We start from the raw sequence: 17,433 nt of genomic DNA on the forward strand, positions 1-17,433 counted from the left end.
CGTTACCTTGGAATTAACTTAACCAGAGACGTAAAGGACCTATATCCTAGAAACTATAGATCACTTTTGAAAGATATTGAGGAAGACATAAAAAGATGGAAAAATATTCCATGCTCATGGATTGGAAGAATTAACATAGTTAAAATGTCCATACTACCCAGAGCAATCTACACTTTCAATGCTATCCCGATCAAAATACCGAGGACATTTTTCAAAGAACTGGAACAAATAGTCCTTAAATTTGTATGGAACCAGAAAAGGCCCCGAATCTCCAAGGAACTGTTGAAAAGGAAAAACAAAGCTGGGGGCATCACAATGCCGGATTTCGAGCTGTACTACAAAGCTGTGATCACAAAGACAGCATGGTACTGGCACAAAAACAGACACATCGACCAATGGAACAGAATAGAGAACCCAGAAATGGACCCTCGGCTCTTTGGGCAACTAATCTTTGATAAAGCAGGAAAAAACATCCGGTGGAAAAAAGACAGTCTCTTCAATAAATGGTGCTGGGAAAATTGGACAGCTACATGCAAAAGAATGAAACTTGACCACTCTCTCACACCATACACAAAAATAAACTCCAAATGGATGAAAGACCTCAATGTGAGACAGGAATCCATCAAAATTCTAGAGGAGAACATAGGCAACAACTTCTATGACATCGGCCAGAGCAACCTTTTTCACGACACATCTCCAAAGGCAAGAGAAATAAAAGATAAAATGAACTTATGGGACTTTATCAGGATAAAGAGCTTCTGCACAGCCAAGGAAACAGTCAAAAAAACTAAGAGACAGCCCACGGAATGGGAGAATATATTTGCAAAGGACACCACAGATAAAGGACTGGTATCCAAGATCTACAAAGAACTTCTCAAACTCAATACACGAGAAACAAATAAACAAATCATAAAATGGGCAGAAGATATGAACAGACACTTTTCCAATGAAGACATACAAATGGCTAACAGACACATGAAAAAATGTTCAAAATCATTAGCCATCAGGGAAATTCAAATCAAAACCACACTGAGATACCACCTTACACCAGTTAGAATGGCAAAAATAGACAAGGCAAGAAACAACAATTGTTGGAGAGGATGTGGAGAAAGGGGATCCCTCCTACATTGTTGGTGGGAATGCAAGTTGGTACAGCCACTCTGGAAAACAGTGTGGAGGTCCCTTAAAAAGTTAAAAATTGAACTACCCTATGACCCAGCCATTGCACTATTGGGTGTTTACCCCAAAGATACAGACATAGTGAAGAGAAGGGCCATATGCACCCCAATGTTCATAGCTGCATTGTCCACAATAGCCAAATCATGGAAGGAGCCGAGATGCCCTTCAACAGATGACTGGATTAAGAAGCTGTGGTCCATATATACAATGGAATATTACTCAGCTATCAGAAAGAACGAATTCTCAACATTTGCTGCAACATGGACGGCACTGGAGGAGATAATGCTAAGTGAAATAAGTCAAGCAGAGAAAGGCAAGTATCATATGATATCTCTCATCTATGGAACATAAGAAGTAGGATGATCAGTAGGGGAAGAAAGGGATAAAGAAAGGGGGGGTAATCAGAAGGGGGAATGAAACATGAGAGACTATGGACTAATGAGAAACAAACTGAGGGCCTCAGAGGGGAAGGGGGTGGGGGAATGGGATAGACCGGTGATGGGTAGTAAGAAGGGCACGTATTGCATGGTGCACTGGGTGTTATATGCAACTAATGAATCATCGAACTTTACATCGGAAACCGGGGATGTACTGTATGGTGACTAACATAATATAATAAAAAGTCATTAAAAAAATAAAAATAAAAAAAAATTAAAAATCCCTCATGTTACAAAAACTTAGGAACCTTTTTTTTTCTTTACTGGAAAAAGAGTTTAAATAGTCCTCTGAAACTGTTTTGTTCTTCTGCCCTGAAGTATAGGAAGACGCCCGTGCTCCTGCGAAATTAGACCATATCCGTTGCAGAGAAGAACACGGTGACTTGTTCTTAGTAACTTGAGCAAAGTTGCACAGCCATTAAGGGGGAGACTGGATGCTACCCCAGGCTCCCCAAATCTGGTCCCCACGGGCCAAGACCCACAGGCACTTTCTCTCACACTGCCATAGCTCTTACAGAATAGTGATTATTACTCTCCCTCTTTTTTGCCTTCTCATGAGCTTTTTGAAGAACCATGTCTTGATACATTGCCTGTCTGTGGTCGCCTCAGACCCCACGAAGTCCCCAGTAGCAGCCACAAATGGGCATGCTTAGACATAGTTCAAGATTTGGGATGGGTTCCTCTCTTTAGACATTTAAACAAGAACTTTACCTCCTGCAGGCAGCCGCACCCCCATCAAAAAAGGAGAAACATGACAAGGATAAAAACAGAATTGTGCAATTACCTTAGGATTGTGCATTTGCAATATTTCCAGGGCTAGCAAATCACCGAGCTATAATGGTTTTGTTCAACCTCCACTCAGGGTTTCTACCTCACCCGCTTACTCTGCCACTATTCAGACAAGTCTCCTCGATAAACTCAGTGTCTATGCTGACGGTGCATCCACCATGAGGGCCATAGTCTCCTGACCTTCTCTACTCCAAAGACCTTGACCTCTCCACCGTTTCAGCACGCCAACCCCATGGCCACACCCTTGACTGGAAACTGTTCCAGCCTGGCAGGCTTACACATTGCAAGTTCCCATTTTCCAGCGTGCTCACCTCCCTGGTGGGAGCTGATGTAATGGGCAAATAAAACACAGGTTTTGGAACCTGAGAGATCTGGGTTTAAGTAGGGGCTCTGCCACTTGGCTGGTTGAATGATCTCAGGCAAATGACTATATTTCTGAGCCTCATATTGCTTATCTGTGAAAGAGGGATAACATCACCTACGTTTTGGGACTATAATGTGGGTTACACCCCCGGGACTGAGAGCACAAAACGCCCCATTTATCTGATACTCAGTAAAGCTAGTTTCTCCCCTTCTGTTCGCTCTTCCTGGTTCTCACTCCCACTAACTTCATTCTGAGGTCTCACAGCAAATTCTGGTCTTGCAAACCTCCCAGTGTCTCAGCCCCTCTGGGCTTCAAGGTCACTTGTCCCACCTCTGATGTCCCACCACAGTCCTGGTTCAAGCTCAACCCCGGATCAGTACGACAGTTCCGTGGCTCTCTCTTGCTCCCAGGCTGCTGAGGGCACTCAGCTTGGCCCGGAGGCTCTGAGCATTTTTATTTTTGAAGCTTCTCATATATTTATTAAAGGCGAGGGAGGAAGGGAGAGGGGAAAGAGGTGGTGGGGAAAGAAGGGGAAGGAGAGGAGGAGGAGGAGGAGACAAAATGTCAAAAAAAAAAAACCAAACTGTGGGCTGGGGCGCCTGAGTGGCACAGCGGTTGGGCGTCTGCCTTCGGCTCAGGGCGTGATCCCAGCATTATGGGATCGAGCCCCACATCAGGCTCCTCTGCTGGGAGCCTGCTTCTTCCTCTCCCACTCCCTGCTTGTGTTCCCTCTCTCGCTGGCTGTTTCTATCTCTGTCAAATAAATAAATAAAATCTTAAAAAAAAACCCCAACCTGTGGACTATTTAAATATTTATGTTTGGGGGGAAACACTCCATCCGTGGCCCTGAAAAGCCACTACAATAACAAGCGGCCATCTCTCAGCTTGGAGGGGCTTGGAGGGTTTGGAGCAGGAAGTGGGTACTGGCACTTCCGTGATTCAGACATCGGTGCTCCCTGTGCTCCTCCACACCATAGTTTCCGAGGGGGAGCTTCCTTCCCCGCCACTTGGGAAGGCCGAGGTCAAGTGCTACCAGTGACACGGTGGGCTAAGTTTGCCTAAATCAATTGCGGGAAGCTCATTTACAGGCTGTTGTACACCGCGCCCCCCAATAGAAGCTTATTTAGTAGGAAAGGGGAAATTTTAGCATCCATATGCTGACTCTTACTTCTGACTTGATGTTTAAAAGTCAGGTGAAGAGAAGTGATTCTTATTGAGTTCCCTTAAAAATCCTGAAGTTGAGGGGCACCTGGGTGGCTCAGACAGTTAAGCATCTGGCTCTTGACTTCAGCTCAGGTCATGATCTCAGGGTCCTTGGATCGAGCCCCGCACCCAGCCCCACATCGTTGGCCTCCATGCTAGCGGAGAGCCTGCTTCTCCCTTTCCCTCTGCTCCCCCCCCCACTCTCTCTCTTTCATTCTCTCTCTCAAATAAAGAATATCTTTTAAAAAATCCTGAAGTTTATATTTAACAACCTAGGCTTTTAATGTTAGAAACAGTGTGTTACGATAGTGCTATTTGAATGATAGAGAAATGGAAACATAAAGCACCATGTGATGTGAATGGACGGTGGCCCAAGTGTCAGGGGGAGAGTATTTCAATCCTGCCAGTGTGTCCTCCCCATCCTGGAGGGTTCATGGTCTGTCAATTAAACAGCTCATGCTTTGAATTCAGATCTACATTTGGATTCCACCTTGCCCATAAGAGTCAAGCGACCTTGACAGAGTCGTTTTACCTTCTTAAACATCAGGTTCTTCTGCAAAATGAAGATAATAATTAATACCTAACTCACAAGGTTGTTGTGAAGATTAAATGAAATCGAAGTACCCAGCACTTAGTAATGGTCTAATGAATGATAGGTAGCCATTACTATTGTTTTTTACTATCTCCTTTCCCCCATCATGCTTTTTAAAAAGATTTTATGTATTTATTTATTTAGAGAGCTTGAGCAGGGGGAGGGGCAGAGGGAGAGAGAGAATCTCAAGCAGACTCTGCGCTGAGCACTGAGCCTGATGCCTGACACGGGGCTCGATCTCAGGACCTTGAGATCATGACCCAAGCCAAAACCAAGAGTCCAACACTTCACCGACTGAGCCACCTGGGAGCCCCATAATGGTTATTTTAAACATTCTTCTTGTTTCCAGCCTCGAGCTCCCTCCCTGTCCTCCTCACTCTCAGGAGGCAACTCACAAACTTGTTCATGGGGATCAGGGATGTTGGTGGGATTGAGGATGAAATACCTCTTAAAAGCACAAGTGGCTTTAAAGCCATCAGGGCTGAGTACAGAGGGCATCTGGGCCTAGCTGGGGACAGCTATGGTGGCTCGGAGCACAGCATCGGAGCCCTAGGGGTAAGGAGGATATATGTCTGGGAGGGTTGCCTATCAGAGGAAGCAGCACCCCGGCTGAGTGAGGTAGGCAGACTGGTGCAGGCTGTCGGAGCCCAAACAAGGTTGAGGAGGGCACTCCCAGAGAGGGGAAGCCTGCGATAGAAGTCAGAGCCTGGGGTGAGGGCAGGAGGGCAGCCCTGCAAAGCAGTGAGCAGCATAGGTTGTCGAGCCTAAGCAAGGGTGGACTGCCTTGTGATGCTAGAAACCAAGAGGACGGCATCCATGCAGAGATGGGCAGTAGTGGTGATAGGACATTGACTACATGTAGGGGATCGAGCAAATAAATATATTAAGGACAATGGGAGCTGATTCTCACTGTCATAAAAAGGAGTTAACGAATATGGGAAGGGAGAGAACTACTCTCTAATAGGGGATTGGAACTGGAGGCATTGGTATGGCCTTAAATTTTTCAATATAGGTAGATACTGAAATAAATACAGATGCAAACGTATGTGTATAATGTAGAAGTTCCCTACCTCTTTCTACTGAAAGAGTCTGATCGCGACACCCTCCCAGTAGCAATGAGCACACCCAGCACTGAAATCTTGGCTTCTAAATACTCCTCAAGTGCAAGAAACTAGGACTACTGGAGAAATGGCTGATTCCAAGACACATTAATAATCACTCCCCATTCTCCACTCCCCCCAGCTCCCAGCACCCGAGAACCTGTTTTCTGTCTCTGTGAATTTGCCTATTCTGAAAATTTATATAAGTGAAATCACCCAATGTATGGCCTTTTGTGCCTGGCTTCTTTCCTGTAACACAACGTTTACAAGGTTCATCCATAGTACAGTATGTATCAGAATTTCATTTGTTCTCATGGTGGAATAACAGTCCGTTGCACGGATTGACCACGTTTTGTTTATCATTCATTAGCTGATGGACATTTGCATTGTTTCCATTGTTTAGGTCCTATGAATAATATTGGTTTGAACATTTGTGTACAAGTTTTTGTGTGAATATTTGTTTTCAGTTTTGGGGGGATATAAACCTAGGAGTGGAATGGCAAGGCTGTATGTTCATTCTGTGTTTCACTTTTGGAGGAACTGTCAGACTGTTTCCCAAGCAGCTACCTTACTTAACATTCCTTCCAGCAGTGTCTGAGGCTTCCTATTTCTTCACATCTTCATCGGGCAGCGCTCCTTATTGTCTGTGGGGTTTTTGAGGTGTGAAGTAGTATTTCACTGTATTTCTCATTTGCATTTCCCCAATGACTAATGGTGTTGCCCATCTTTCCACATGCCTATTGGCCATTTATATTTCTTCTTTGAAGAAGTGTCTATTAAAATTCTTTGCCCAGTTTTTGATTGGTTTGTCTTTTTACTGTTGAATTGTAAGAGTTCTTTATATATCCAAATACAAGTCCCTTATCAGCTTATAATTTATCAATTTTTTTTTTTTACTATTTTGTGTGTTGTCTTTTCACTTTCTTGATGATCTTTTGAAGCAAAAGGTTCTTCATTTTGGGGCGCCTGGGTGGCACAGCGGTTGAGCATCTGCCTTCGGCTCGGGGCGTGGTCCCGGCATTGTGGGATCGAGCCCCACATCAGGCTCCTCCGCTATGAGCCTGCTTCTTCCTCTCCCACTCCCCCTGCTTGTGTTCCCTCTCTCGCTGGCTGTCTCTATCTCTGTCAAATAAATAAACAAAATCTTAAAAAACAAAAAAAAGGTTCTTCATTTTGATCAAGCCCAATTTATGTATCTTTTCTTTTGTTTCTTGTGCTTTGGGTGTCATATCGAGAAACCACTGCCAAAGTCAAGAACACAAGGATTTACTTTTATTTTCTTCTAAGAGTTTAAGTGTTTTCATTTTTACATTTTGGTGTCAGAGGTAACTTGTATGTATGCAAACTTTGTATATGGTATGTGTATAATTTTGTGTATGGTATGAGGTAGGATATCTTTTATTTAATTTTGTCACATTCTTTACATGTGGATATCTAGTTGCCCCAGCATCATTTGTGGAAAAGACTATTCCTTCGCTGCTGGATTTTCTCGACAAATTCACTGAAATTCAGTTGACCATAAATGTAAAGGCTTATTTAAGAATTCTCAATTCTATTCCATCGATCTTTATCTTATCCTTCTGCCAGTAACACACTGTCTTCATTACTGGAGACTTGTATTAAGTTTTGAAACGGAGAAGTGTGTCTTCCAACTTTATTCTTTTTTTGTTTCCCCCAAGATTCTTCTCACTATTCTGGGTTCTTTGCAGTTTCACATGAATTTCAGGATGAGCTTGTGAATTTCTGCAACACAAGCAGCTGTGATTTTGATAGAGATTGCACTGATCTATGAATCAACTGGGAGAAAATCTCAATCTTAACAGAATTATGTTTTCAAATCTACAAACATGAGGGTTTTAACTGGAAAAAAAAATTTCCCATTTTCTTGTGCAGAATTGTTTCAGGGTACAAGTCTTACACTTCCTTTTTTAAGTTTATTCTTAAATATTTTCTTTTTCTTTCTTTTTTTTTTAAGGAAAACTCTATCCCCAACATAGGGCTCAAACTCATGACCCCAAGACCAAGAGTTGCATGCTCTACTACTGAGCCATCAAAGCGCCCCCTAAGTATTTTATTCTCTCTGAGGCTATTGCAAATGGAAATTTTCTTAATTTCATTTTCCGATAATTCATTTTTAGTGCATGCAGCTGAGTTTTGTAATTGATCTTGTATCTTGCAACCTTGCAGAACTTATTCATTTTTATAGTTTTTGATGGGTTACTTAGTATTTTCTATGCAAAAAATCATGTCACTTGAGAATAGAGAGTTTTCCTTTTCTCTTTTCCGTCTGGATGCTTTTATTTTATTTTCTTGTCTAATTGCCCTTGCTAGAACCTCCAGTATAATATTAATTCAAAGTGGTGAGGATACACATTCTTGTTTTGTTAGTGATTTTAGCGAGAAAGCATCCAGTGTCTCACTGTTAAATGCGATGTTAATTGCGGGTGTTTCATGGATGCCTTTCATCGGTTTGAAGAAGTTCTTTTGTGTTATCATCATGCAACAGTGTTGAATTTGGTCAAATGATCTTCTGTGCTGATTGAGGTGATGATGTAAATTTTGTCTTTTATTCTATTAATATGGCATATTTAACAATTGATTTTCTTATGTTAAACCCAGCATATTTCATGGGAATAAATCCCACTTAATCATAGTTTTATATGTTGCTGAATTTGATTTGCTAGCGTTTTGTTGAGGATTTTTGCATTTATATTTATTAGAAATATGGGTGCAATTTCCTTATGCAGTCTTTGTCTTGTTTTGGTATCAGAATAACACTGGCCTCACAGAATGAGCTAGAAGGATTCTCTCCTTTTTTATTTTTGGGAAGTGTTTGTGAAGTATTGGTATTTATTTATGCTTAGGTAAAACAAGCAAATGGTACAAAACACATTTGAAAGACACCAAGATGTTTTAGTATAAGTCTTTTAGTATTCTCCCTTAGGCTCTCCTCCTACAATTCCTCCCCCAGAGGTAAAAATCCTTACCTGTTTTTTTCCCTAGGCATTATAAATATATCTATCAGCTCTTGAACTTCCCTTGGAGACTTGCTCTCCTCTGGCCTAATAACTTCATGAGCCAAACAAATCTTAAATTCTCCTTTCCACATTTGTATCAGTTCAGATTAGGTTCAGCTGTGAGTAACAGAGACCCTAAATAACAGAGGCCTAAATGTGATAGCGGTTTATTTCTCTTCGATTTAAAAAATCAGGATGTTGGCAGGCCGCCAGAGCTGCTATGGTGGCTTCAATCTATGAACCGTTGAGGAGCCCGAGTTCCTTTCAGCTCACTCCTCTGCCATCCCCAGGGTGCAGTGCTTATCCTCCAGGCTCTGAAATGGATATGTGCATTCCAGGAATTGGATAGGGGAAGGAAAAAGAGGTAGGCAAAGGGAAGGCATTAATGGGCTTTGAGCGAAGGTTCTGGAAGACTGCTAGAGGATGCACCTGTTTACATCTCATGACCAGGTGGTACTCACGGGGTCTACTAGAGCCGCAAGGGAAGCCAGGGGGTGTGGTCTTTAGTCCCAATCAACACACGCTTGCAAAAATTAGGGGGGTTATTATCATGGGAAATGAGGAGAGATAAAAAGTAGTTACTTCCACACATTCAATCTGTCAATTCTGTCCCAATATGTTTCCAAATTTGACACCCCCTTTTCTTCTCTGTTCCTTTTTCTTTTGTACAAACTCTAGTCAATTCTCAACTAAATTACCATCGTAGCTTCTTAACTGGTTTTTCTACCTCCTTTCTCTCCTCCAGGATATTGTGCATTCTGTTTTTTTTCTAAAATACAGATGTAACTGCATTGATTGCATAATAACTTTCCAATTGACTTAAAAAAAAAACCCAAACTTCTAAACGTGCGTTACTTCTAAATGAAGTCCTCTCACAATCCAGCTCGAGCTTACAGCTTTATCTTCCGTTCATCTCATTCTCTACTTGAACTTTATGTTCAAGCCATACCTAAATCCTGGCTTTTTTCCTGAATATACTACGTTCTTTTACATCTTGGTGTAACTGTGTTAGACCGATGACAACAATGCTTTACCCCTCTTTGTCTACAATGTGCTTTTGGAGTTCTTCTCATCAAGAGATGGAGTCTGCTCCTCCAGTCCTGGGCCCTGGGCCGGCCTCCTGACCTGTGCTGGCCAGTGGGACGTATCTGAAATACATGTGTGACAGTTCTGAGCCTCGACCTACAGAGCTGCCTTGTGTTTTGCAGCTGCCTCTTGGATCTCTGTCTCTGCCATTAGAACAAGTCTGACCCAGCCTGGTGCATAATGAGAGACCAAGTGACAGTGCTGAGTCATCCCAGCCAAGGCCAGCTCTGCCATCCAGCCCTCAGCTGACGTGTCAGCTGACCTCAGAGCTGTGAGCCAGCCCAGCCAAGATCAGCCAAGCCACACTCATATCAGCAGAATGGCTTCACTGATCTGTAGATTCATGAAAACATAATAAATGGTTCTGTTTTTAATCACTATGTTTTAGGGAGGCTAGTTTGCAGTGTCCATCATGGTAAAAGCTCAAAGAGACAGTGCTTTCATGTGTGCGGTTCCTTTTCCTTGAAATGCCTATATATATATTTTTTAATCTATTAACTTTTCTACATTTATCTCTCAAGACCCAGATCAAATACGATATTAACCGGGAAAGCTTCTTGTCCCTGTCTGGGCAGACCTAGCCACTTTCTTTAATGAGCTTCACACCTCTATTCTAGCATGCACCATAGAGTGATTTTTTCCCCACATCCATTTCTCCTTTAGCTTAAGCTAGTGGGATGACCTATTGCACGAAGGAATATGTGTCACAGGAATGAATAAATAAATGCTGGCATGTTTAAAATGTATCATCCTTCCTCTTTTCAGTCTCTTCCAAACTGTAAATATACTTTCGCTTATGCCTAGGTCCTTCCTTCTGCAATGCTTCCCCCAGATTTCAGTCATTTTGCACTTTTGGCCATTGGGTTTATGTCTCTTTTCTTTTCAGGCTAGGAAGTGCCACATTTTTCCTTGATTGGTAATTTCCCATAGTGGACAGTCATGTTAGTTGCAAATACTCTTTGAAATTTTCAATTTCTTAAAGTTTCCCAATTGTTCCATTTAATTTTCAATCCCGTTCATCACTACCCTTGTAAACAGACTAAAAATTTACCCATTTGCTTTTAATGTCTTACCATCAGCTTCCTTAAAAGTGATTAAAAGTCACCCTGTTTGTTTGATTTCTCATCTTATTCACCTCACTAGCTTTCCATTTCTAAGTGAGAGTAGAGATTGCTCAGTAAATTGTTCTAACCACGGGCTTATTGGCAACTAGGTAGGATTTTGTGACCTGTGGTTTTTAGTTCTTTAGATTATGCCCCATTCAGTCAGAGCCGCGTGTTATGAGTCAGTTGGACATAGCTCAACTGTCAGTCCTTAGTGCAAAATGATAAAGTTGTGACAGAATGGAGCTGAAGAGAAGCACCAAAATGACCCTTCTGATCACCATGGGTTCCTGGAAGGAGCCTGGGCAATGATACCCATCTACCTACACTCAGGAAGCGTTTTGCGTGCCGTTCCCAATCCTCTGTGCTGCCCCCTGGCCCACTGCCCGTTCATTACCCTTTATTGCATCTCACGTGTCAGTCCTCAAACATCGGAATGTATGATTCATCACGTCCTAGTCTTACTGTGCACAATAATGCCTCATGGCTTTACACTGCACACTGTATTTTAATTATTTTGAAGAAGGAAGTCTACTGGCAAGAAGTGTGTTGTGTGCCTCTTGCAAGCTCGGATTTCATCAGAAAGCTTTGCTGTCACAAACCGATGGCTTCTGATGTCAAAGTTAACCATCATTTACATAGTAATACAACAACAGTAACATTTAATGCCTTTCATCAAACCAGATTGTAAATACTAATTAGTTATACTTCGTTGTATTCTGGCGGGGCTCAGTAAATTATGATGCTTGTTTTATAGATACTGAAACTCAGACAAGAGATGAGTGACTTGCCCTAGGCTGTAGAAGATGATGTCAAAAATGGGGTTATAACTCTTGTGCCCTGTCCATGAGACCTCTCAGGATTCACAAGATAAATTTTTAAAGTAGTGCCAAGACTCCATATAATGCTATGAAGGAGACTTGCACATCAGCCGTTGCATTTTTGTATGATACATTTCAATAAAAATCCCCAAGCATTAAATATTTAAGAACAAAAAATTTAATGAAAAGAGTAAACATCTCAAGTGCCTCGCACTAGTGCATCATGGCCTAATTCTCTCTAATGGGCTGAGATCTTAAAATGAATTCAGCTCCTGCCTCCATGGTACAGTAGCTGCCATGCAGGCAAATTAAGGCAGCTGTGTTGAGGCAAAAGGCTTCTTGCTTAAGCACCAAGTTCGGTCCTCAGGGGGTTCATGGGGCCATATTATCAGGAGATGAACCACCGTCCCTACCAGTGGTATCTCACTAACAGCCGAAGGAACAGGGATGTCTTGCTGTCAAGTACTTTGCTCTTTAAAATTCTGGGTACAATTTACTTTTAAAATTATTAACTGATTTTTCCCCATTAAGATTGTTTTTGGGGTTTAATTCAATTAAGCCTTGCTTTTGGGGTTGTTTGGATCAACTCCAACGCTCAGTGTTCACATGTCTGCCGATCTAATAATCAATGGGATTTTCTGTTCTCTCGATGGCTGAAATTATAGCCTTCAAAATATTTTTTTTCTGGGGTGCCTGGGTGGCGCAGTCGTTAAGCGTCTGCCTTCGGCTCAGGGCATGATCCCAGCGTTCTGGGATCGAGCCCCACGTCAGGCTCTTCCGCTGGAAGCCTGCTTCTTCCTCTCCCACTCCCCCTGCGTGTGTTCCCTCTCTCACTGGCTGTCTCTCTCTCTGTGTCAAATAAATAAATAAAATCTTTAAAAAAATATTTTTTTTCTTTTTTTAAATTTTTATTTAAACTCAATTAACATATAATGTATTATTGGTTTCAGAGGCAGAGGTCAGTGATTCATCAGTCGTATGTAATACTTAGTGCTCATTATATCACGTGCCCTCCTTAATGTCCATCCCCCAGTTATCCCATCCCTCCACCCCCTAACCAGCCTTCAAATTCTAGAAGAAGGCTTCAAAATGTGACTTCAACAAACATAAAACCAACTATATTCCATTTGGGATAGTTCTTTTAATTCCAAAGGCTCCAATGATAAACTTCTAAAATGAAATTGCCAAAAGTGAGCTAAATTTCCTCCCTAAAATATATAAAGTGCATTAACTTGCTATTTTGGTCTGTGATCTGCAAAATGGGGATATTTGCACTACACTCACATGGTGAGTATTTTATCTACTAAGCATTTAACAACTCATTCACAAGTGTTTCATTTAGGGTGATGGGCATTGGAGGGCACTTGTTGGGATGAGCACCGGGTGTTATATGTAAGTGATGAATCACTAAATTCTACTCCTGAAACCAAGACTACACTCTATGTTAACTAACTTGAATTTAAATTTTTAAAAAAGTTTCATTTAAAAATTGGGGGAGGGGGGAGCCAAGAGAATGAGGTAAAATGTAAGACATATGGGTCCCTGTCCACATTTACTTTGTAACCCTATGTATAAGTAAATATAAATGCACATTGTGTCAGGGAAGGAACAGGGTAATGGATCAAAGATGATGAGGAGTTCCTTAGCAACCTTCCCATGAGAGGTGGGATCTGTTCATCCTCTCCTTGAGTCTGGCCTGGGCCTGAGACTTGTTTTGACCAAAAGAACCACATGACTTCTGAAACTAGATCTCTTAGAAGACTTGCTGTTTCTACCTGCCTTTCTTGCCCCTCCTGTTTTTGAGATGCTCCTTCCCGGAAGTCAGCCGCCATGCTGTGGAAAGCCTAAGCCATAGGGAAGTGCTGCAGTAGCCAGCCCTAGCTGAACTCCGCGCCGTGTGAACATCTAAGATGTTCACAAAGGACTCTCCAGCCTTCCAGAAGCTCACACCACATAGGGCAGAAGAAATCACCCACTCAACGCACAGAATCATGACCAATAACAGATGTGCTAAGGCATTAAGTTTTGGGGTGGTTTGTAACACATCAATAGGTAACCAAAAACAGAAGAAAGAGCAATCATATTTAGATGGGGTGTAAGTCACCGCGAAATGTAGACTCAGACTTCATCTTCTGCCTGTGTGTATACATTATATCCTCACTGAAGTCCCTTAAAGAGACAACAGAAAATACTCATTAATTCCTTTCCCCCATTTTTGATTGTGCTGTGCTCCCCTTCTGGAACTCCTTCACCCCTCCTGCCCATACGAATCTCACCTATGCTATAAGGTTCCATCTCTCAAGAAGACCTTCCCCATTCACTCTGGTCCTCAGCATTTTCTCCCTTTCAGACACTTTCTAAAGGCCAGCATCTGATCATTTACTTGATTTTTTTGAAGCATCTTTATTGAGGTATGATTGATATAAACTGCACATATTTAAAGTGTACAATTCGATAAATGTTTCCATATGTATATGCTTGTGAAACCATCACCACAATGAAGATAATGAACATACATGCAACACCTCGGAAAGTTTCCTCCCACCCTCTGAATCTCTTCACGCTCGTCTCCCAACCCCTAACCCAGGCAATCACTGATCTGTCTCCCGTTGCTCTACATTGATTTGCATTTTCTAGAAATTTATATAAATGGAATCATACAGTATGTACCTTTTTGGGTCTGGCTTCTTTCACTCAGCTTACCACTTGGGGTGATCAATCTTTTAAATTTTAATCATTATAATAGGTGTATAGTATTATCTGATTATGGTTTTAATTTGCATTCCCCTAATGATGAATGACATTGAGTATTTTTTCACGTGCTTGTTTGTCATCTAAGTATCTTGTTTGGTGAAGTATTTGTTCAGATCTTTTGCCCACTTTATGGGGTGGGTTTTTTCCCCCTAATATTGAGTTTTGAGAGGTCTTTATACATTCTGAATACAAGTCCTTTATCAGATACATGCTTCACAAATATGATCTTATAGTCTATGGGTAGTTTGAAAGATCTCAACTATTATATTGAAGATTGGAACTTTAATTTTTTTTTTCAAGTTCAATTTACCAGTTTGTTCTTCCATAAACTGTGGTTTTGGTGTTGTGTTGAGGTTGTCTGATCCAAGGTCACAATGATTTTCTCCTGTTGTCTTCTAGAAGTTTTATGGTTTTGGGTTTCCAATTTAGGTGGATAGTCCAATTTGACTTACTTTTTGCATAGCGTATGAACTATGGTCAAAGTTCTTTTTTTTTTTTTCCTTCCAAGTGCATGTATAATTTTGTAGCCCCATTTGTTGAAAAGACTTTTTCCCACTGAACTGCCTTTGTATTTTTATCAACTATCAGTTGTACATACATATTTGGATAGATTTCTGGACTCTGTCAAGAAATCTGTGTCATCTTTATCTTTGTTCTTCTGTAATTAACATTTCTTTTTTTTCTCTGCTTTTAAGATTTTATAATTGATTCTGAACGACTTGATTAGGCTATGTTTTGATGTTGTTTTGTTCATGTTTCTTGTGTTTGGAGTTCATTGATCTAGTTGGTTCTGTGGGTCCATGGCATTCATTGAGTTTGGAAAATTTTTGGCCATTATTTCTCCAAATATTTTTGTACCCTGTGGCTCTGTCTCTTCTTGGGGTACCTTAATTACTGGAAGTTGTCATATGTCTCACAGATGCTCTCTGCATTTTTTAAATCAATTTTTCTTTTTCTATGTGTTTCATTTTGGGTAGGTTCTGTGGCTGTCTTCAAGGTCACTATCATGGCACTGTAGTCTAGAGATTCTCTCCAAGCAGTGGGCTGGAACAGTCATAGGGCTCACTGAGTTAGTATCTCATCTCTCAGGGATCATAGTCTTTTGTTGTCTGAGAGCCAGTGTCTTAAAAACCAGCATCATTGATTTTTGTTGTTTCAGGTGGAAGGGAAAATCTGGCCCCTTTTACTCCTTCTTGGCTGGAGGCAGAAGTCCTCATCCATTTGATTATAATTGCACGTGTCCACTGTCTCATATTCTTGCGGTTGCGTGTTGGCCTGCCAATGCGATTATAAACCCTGATATCAGAGGCCTTGTCTAAGACTTTTTTGCACTAACCACAATGCTTGGGCTAGTGCCCTGCACACAATCGGCGTGCAACATGTATCCGAGCAAACCAGCATATTTTTGGTTCCTCGGACTCAGCATACTGAGGATTGACTCATGATGAAAAATCAATGGATGTGAAATTTCTTATTCAACTTGATATTTTTAGTGTGTGAAAAATAGCCTAAAACGAAAATATTTTTGTTCCTATCTTGTTTTCCAAGAAGTGACACTCTTTTACTTCCTTTTGAAATTAACAGCCTCAGATGTTACAGCACCGAGCTGTGGAAGAAACTCTTCGGCCCAAACCACTCAGACTGTGAAATAAAATGAACAGCCTGCCACTGTCTGGATTTCCTCCCTGTCGTTTCTGTTCGCCTCTCAGCGCTTCTCAGAGAGGGATTTAACATTATTTGGTACCTGGGCTTTCCCCGAGAGGGGCATAAAAGGAATAACAGAGAATCACATTTTTTGGGTTTCATTCTGGAGATTGAAATTAACCCAGTTGTTTATTGTACTGGTAAAGGCAAGTGTCCACTGAGACATAAAGGATACACAAGGAACTCTGGTCTAGGGTTTTCCAAGTATAAGCTTTTTGAGTTGTATAGCTAGAGATTCATGGCTTTAATATATCATTTACAAGGCAAGCAGGAATTTTTGTCCTGCTTTGAATAAAAAGAGAAAGGGCACTTTCAGTGGTGCCTGGGTGGCTCAGTTGGTTAAGCATCTGACTCTTCGTTTCAGCTCAGGTCATGACCTCAGGGTCGTGAGATTGAGCCCCCCGTGGGGTCTGTGGTGGGCATGGAGACTGCTTAAGATTCTCTCTCTCCCTCTGCCTCTGCCACTATCCTCCACCCGGCGCCTGCTGCTCGCTCTCTCTCTCTCAAAAAAAGGCATCGTTGGACCAGACTGCTGATGACATGTATTAATAACATAATTTTATGCTTTCATTCAACATTGATTTAGCATGTCCCTACCTCAGGGCCTTTGCACACACAGTTCCTGCTGGCCTGTTATTCTCTCAGACATCTGCAAGGCTCACTCCCTCACTTCATTCAAGCCTATGCTCAAAGTTCACCTTCAGAGACAGACTTTCCCTGAGACCCTATCTAAAAGAGCAGTGCAGCCCCCCACTTCCACTCAGTGTGACATTCTTTTCACTTACCCTGCTTTATTCAGTGTCATTTATCCCTTACCACCTGACAGTCAAAAAATATGTAGTTCTACCTACACAGATACATGTTTATTCAACACACATGGATTTATTTATTGTCTATCCCCTGGCTAGAGTATATATGCCATGAGAACAGAAACTTTTTCTACTATATTCCCAGCATCTAGACTGGTGCCCAGCACATAGTGTGGATTCAAAAAAATATTTGTTGAATGAATGAACAAATATTTACCGACTTTCTACTCTGTGCAAAGGCACCGGAGGGGCTAGGATAGAAATGACCCCAATCCCTCCTTTCAAGGAGTTCCTCTTCTGGAGGACAAACACAAGAATCCAGGGCTACGCTACCAAGCAGAAGAATGGATTAAACCATGTATTTTGACCGCACAAAGGAAGGAGAGGTGCAGAGAGGCAGCGTGGATTTTGAGATGACCCTGACCGCAGAAGTTTGATGGGCACGGGGCGGGGTGGGCAGGGCAGGGGGGCACTG

The sequence above is a fragment of the Ailuropoda melanoleuca genome, chromosome 14 (assembly GCF_002007445.2).
Source record: "Ailuropoda melanoleuca isolate Jingjing chromosome 14, ASM200744v2, whole genome shotgun sequence".
NCBI lineage: Eukaryota > Metazoa > Chordata > Mammalia > Carnivora > Ursidae > Ailuropoda > Ailuropoda melanoleuca.